We start from the raw sequence: 5,904 nt of genomic DNA on the forward strand, positions 1-5,904 counted from the left end.
GGGGTTACTGTCGATGATGAGGACTTGGTGAGCTTGGCTCTCCTTGGTCTTCCGAAGAGTTGGCATTCCTATCAGGACTCTGTCAATGGTCGGGAGAAATTGCCAGGATGGGAGAGACTTTGGTCGGATCTTGTGCAGGAGGAGATCAGGCGGAGCACCAGAGACGGTTCTTCATCCATGCAGGATGAGGAGAACTGTGCCTTAGCGAGTAAGGCGAGGAAGGGGAAGGGGAAGGTTTCTCTTTCCGAATCCAGTTCTTCCAATGATGGGAAGAAGGTTGACAAGGCGAAGGTGAGATGCTTTCGTTGTCATGAGTTGGGTCATTATGCTACTAATTGCCCAAAGAAGAAGTCCAAGAAGGGATCCGGGGAAGGATCTGAAGGTGAGGCAGCCTCACTTGCTTCACAGTTTGAGTTGGACTTCACACTCTTCGCATGCATGGTTTCATCCATGATGGGAAGTGGTTGGTTTCTTGACAGTGGAGCTTCTTTCCACATGACCGGTGACAAAAGTTTGTTCAGTACTTTGGAGGAGAAAGATCTCCAGATACTCATAGGGATGGGTAATGATGAGAAGTATAGTGTCTCAGGTGTAGGCACGGTTATTTTTCAGAGGGAGCATGGAGCTCGCCTTACCTTGACCGATGTCAAGTATGTACCAGGACTGAAGAGAAACTTGGTGTCGATCGCGATGTTGGAAGACAGAGGATATGATGTGGTCTTTACTAAGGGAAAGGTTTTCCTTAGACACATCATCACTAGACAGGTGAAGCAGATTGGTTCACGGGTCAAGAACCTGTATGCTCTTGAGGTTCAAGATGCATGCAAAGCCTTGAGCAGCAAGGCAACTGATGGAGACTTGGTGGTTGAGAGGGAGCGTATATTACCTCTCAACATGCAGAGCCAGAAGAAGTCTCAGACGATTGTGGAGGAGCCACGATTGGTGCAGCAGCTTCAGGAGGTTGTGGAGCAGCCACAACAAGGGAAGCTGAGAGGAGATCGAGTAGAGACATCTACTCATCCAGAGACCTCCAGTAGGGGGAAACTTCAAGCCAGGTGGGCTGAGGGATCGCATGCATCCATACCTCCAGGTAGGAGGTGGGGTGATGTGGATTGATTGTCCCAAGGAGGAGGGGCAAGATCCTTGAGGTACCCAACCTCTTGGATGAGACCTTGCTACGGGAGCCCCGATGTGTAGTAGCAGGAACTGACTGATTGGGTAGAGACAGATGCGGATGGAGCGGCAGAGAGAGCGACAGTGCAGGGAATCCCAGGACAGCGCATAGCTAGCAGGCTGTAGCAATGCGAGAGGCACAAGTGTTTTGCACAGTGTTAGGTGGCACAGAGAGGTGTGCAATGGTGCGAGATGCATGGAGATGTTGCAGTAGCGCAGATGTCAGAGAGGGAGCACTTGTCAGCAGCAGGTAGAGCTTCAGCATCAGAGGATGTTTCTATCCCAACAGGGAGGTCAGTTGGGAGGTGCAGTGCGGATGCAATGCTGGGAGATAGAACCAGCAGCAGCACGGATGCAGTCAGAGATCAAAGTGACAGAGGCTAGAGCAGTCAGATACTGAAGAGCACAGAGATGCAGAGTTTCAGTTGACAGAGGAAATAGCAGTCAGAGACTTTGATGACAGAGCAAGTGGACCGGCCAAATGTGTTGCATGGAGAACATTCCAGAGTTACAGGATCGGGTTTGAGAGGAAGCCTTTCTTGTTGAGAGGGAGTGTTGAAAAGTGTGCAACAAGAAATGCTTGTTGAGAGTGCAACAAGATGATGGAGCTTAGTGAAAAGAGTCGCCTTCACTAAGTGGGCCCGCAGGCTATTTTTGGCGCAAGTCTATTTTTAGACTATGTCTATTTTTAGACATATGGATCATGTCTATGGATGATTGATCAAGTTGGGAAAAATAGATGGACTTCTATTTTTGATGAAAGTGTGAGTGATCACAGTGTGAGTGATTACAGTGTGAGTGATCACAGTGTGAGTGATCAAAGTCAAAAATAGAAAAGTCAAATATTATTATCTCACAATAATATTTGGACTATAAACTTAATCTTATTCTCTTGGAGCACTTCAGTTTGAGCTACGGAAGTGGCACATGCAGCTGTCAGAAGGAAATTCGTTTTTCTTATGAGTCAGTTGAGTTGTTGCATGCATGACTTCAGTTAGAACTCAAGTGAGTTGAGTTTAGTGGACTGGAGGTACAGTTGATGGAGTTGTGTTCAGTTTAGCTTTGTTAAACTGGTTGTATTTAGTCTAACTGATCAATAGACTAAAGATGAGTTGGGTGAATTAGTTATTAATTAATTCACAAGTTATTAACTCATAATGCAACTATAGAATACATCAGTTAACTCAGTTGCATGTCAGTGCATGTTCAGTTCAGCAGGGACAGGTGTTAGAGGATCAGATTGCTATCAGTTGTGACTATAGCTGTGCATGATGATTTGCACAATCAAAGGATTGAGTATGCCAATGAGTTTGCTCACGTATCTTCATGATATTATAGCTGTTGCTCAAGTCCAACATAGTGTGGGTGACTATTTTGCAGTGTAAAATCGAGTTTGGGAAGCCATTCTCATCAGTTCTTGAGCAGGTATTGAGCAGTGGAGGCAGGCAAGCAGTGGAAGAGATTTGGAGATCAGATCTGAGCTGTATTGTGTGTAACAGGTGGAGATACTTGTGAGAAGTATTATGCTTTGTATTGTTACATGATTCAATCAATATAATATACAGATAGTGTGGGGTTTTTAGCGAGATGCTTTCCCCGGGATACATACTGTGTTTATGAGTTTGATTGATGCTTCTATGTGCGCCTGTGAATATTTCTGCTTCTGTAGATTGATGATCAACGTAGAGGAGATTATGTATTATACATGTTCCGCTCAAATTGTATGATCAGGATAATCTCTGTTGAATATGTGTTAAATTATTCAAAATTTCTACAGAAAGCTGCCAGGAAATTTACAGTTAATGAGGCTTATTTTAACCAAATGCAAGCTCGGTGGGAGGACCAAACATTTCAAATACCCGAGGTGGTTGATTTTAATGTTCAATTCCGTAGTTGGACTGTTCCTGCAATAAAGGAAGCTCAATTTATCAGAAAGGTCAATACAAACCTCAGATCTGGGATCAAAGTCATGAAGAAACAAATGGAAGAATTAAAGATACAGTTATGCCAGTAGAAAGAATTTCCTTAAAGAAATCCCATTTCAAGTAAGGCTATGTTTCAAATTTTGATGGTTTTGCTTAGTATAATCTTTCTTGAAGAATCATACTTTCCATTCAGTTTTGAAAGGCCTTGAAGCAGTTGAAAGGGATGTTTAAATATCAAGAGGCTTAAAATAGCAAAATTTTGGTTAAATCTGTGTTTTTTGGAATAACACAACAGTTTCGTAGCGCGCTACGAAACTTCTGAAGATGATGACTAACGCATAGCAGTTTCGTAGGGCGCTACGAAACTGCTGAAGCTGCACAATCTAATCTCAGTCAACCGATTTTGAAATACAAGTGGAATTTTTTTGAAAAGGGAATATCTTCAAGGAATCATCTACAGGTATCAACTTTCAACAAGGTCAAGACAGGTGGAGGAAAGATGTATTCGAATCCAACTCTAAACTTTTTGTCATAAAGTGATCTTATTTACTACAGTCCAAAATATGTCAGACAGCTTGGAGGAGCTTTTGTATTCACACAAGGAAAATGTTGACAACACATCAAGGATGTGGCATTCTGATATGTTTTGTATAATCAAAGATGAAGGGCATAGTTCATTGGATTCAAACATCTTTGAGCAAAACCAAAGGCCGATAAACAGGGACAATTTTCTATTTTTCAGGGGCAATGGAGAAAGTGTAACATTGAAGACCAGTATGGAGATTTGAACATCCACCACAACCAAACTAAAAAGGGACCACATGTCAAAGAACGAGAATGATTGTAATTAAGACTATTATTAGCATAATATGGAGTTAGACTCCTATTTGATTTAGATCTCTAGAAAGTCTAGTAGCAGTTTGTTATATTTAATAGGCAGTTAAAAGTTGAATAGGTGTCATTAGAAGTAGATTTCGAGTTCCCCTCATGCTTGAGGAGGAATCTCAATCAGGTAGAAGAGCTCTATATATAGGGGAAAGAGAAATGTAATAAGGGTTGGAAATTTATAGAAGAAAGCTTTGATATTTGGCTTATGTAAAGACTCTGTTTTCCTGGAAATACAGTACTGGCTTATGCTTCTCAAGAATCATATAGAGTTCAATGTATGAGTTTATTTTGTTGTCTTTTCATGTTATCTACAGTGTTATGAGTATTTGATTACTTAGAAATCACTTGCAGTGTTCAAATTTCCTTCATATACTCGTTGACTGTATTCTTTGTGTTTGGTATGCTCTACCTATATTGAAATCCGAATGCCTTGACTTTTATGCAAAGCCAATCCTACTGTTAATGCTAGATCACATATGACTCCATAAGCCCAATGGATACTTGTTAATTTTGTTTCCACCATTTTCATTTTTATTTGTTTCACAAAGAGTTAGCCATCTTGATCATAATCAAAAAACTTTAATCCTTTGAGAGAGTCCTCTCAGGCTAAGGAGGCTAAGGCTTAGCCAAAAGATTGGTTTGAAACATTTACTTGAAGTCTTCCTGGTCTGCAGCCTTCCAGGTCTTGATTTTGAGATAACAGAACCAACACCCAGAAGTGCTCTTGCGATCCTCAACACTGCTTGCCTAATCAACATCAACATAATCATGCAACTTCATATTTCGGTAGTGTATCTCAATCCATGAGAGATTGTGCCCTAAAGGTATCTCAAATGATTCTTGGCACCAATCCAGTGAGGCTCAACCAAATATGAGCTCAACATGCTAATTGCAAAAAATATATCCAGACGAAAGTTCACCATGAACATCAATGCGAATGAGTTTATGAAACTCAAAGGCATTTCCCAAATCTGGTTCGGCATCACTACCACATAACTTTTGAATGTTAAGCTCCATCGAGGTAGTCACGGGCTTATAGTTCACCATTCTAAATCCAAAATCCAACTCCCTCTTAATTTTGCAAATGAGAGGGTTTGCACGTATCAGAAAGAGGTCGTCCTCAAAAGGTGCCAGTATGAGAGGTCTATCATCCACAACCTTCAAACAATGGTTTGGATCGGCTTCACTCCTAATGAATCTCATATTCATCAGACAACTATCAATCCTCTCATATTAAGCCCGAGGTGTTTTGCTTCAAGCCATAGAGGGCTTTCTTTCTCTTGCATACATGAGATTCCCAATCATGAATCTCAAACCCCTTGGGTTGTTCCAAACCTGTGGACCTGCTACATGAGGGGACTGGTCCCCTTGTAAGATTTTCCTTCAGTACATCTCAGACATGTACCTTCATGCTCTTCTTAAATTCAGGCATCCCTGTCACCATCTGACTCACATCGGGTAGGGGCCCATAATAAGTAAACTTCTGGTGCTATAGATGAGATGTGTCAACTAACATGGTCCCCAATGGACTTCCTACAACTTGGTACAAATTTCCAACCCTGAACCCATGAGTAAAAGCATATTTGAAAAATTCATTTTCAAACACGTACCTTTCCATCGATGAATGCCACCTTGAAACCTTTGACATCCATTGCCGAAATGGACACCAAGTTCTTCTGGCGGTCAAGTACATAAAGAGATTCTTATAAATGAATCGAGTTACCCTCATTCAATTGAGGGGTAGCATCCCTTACACCCTTTTCGGGATAGGTGGCATTGACTCCAAGCATAATCCCACGATTGTTTCCATCTCTACCAAATTAGAGAGTGCACCTTTCTATCTGATGAAGTGCGTTGAAGCACTACAATCAATAAACCAGATTCCCAAAGAGTTTGGAGGAGATGGCTAATATAAGAT

The sequence above is a fragment of the Pinus tabuliformis genome, chromosome 1_2 (genome assembly GCF_031772625.1).
Source record: "Pinus tabuliformis cultivar Carrire ecotype Pingquan chromosome 1_2, CPIR1, whole genome shotgun sequence".
NCBI lineage: Eukaryota > Viridiplantae > Streptophyta > Pinopsida > Pinales > Pinaceae > Pinus > Pinus tabuliformis.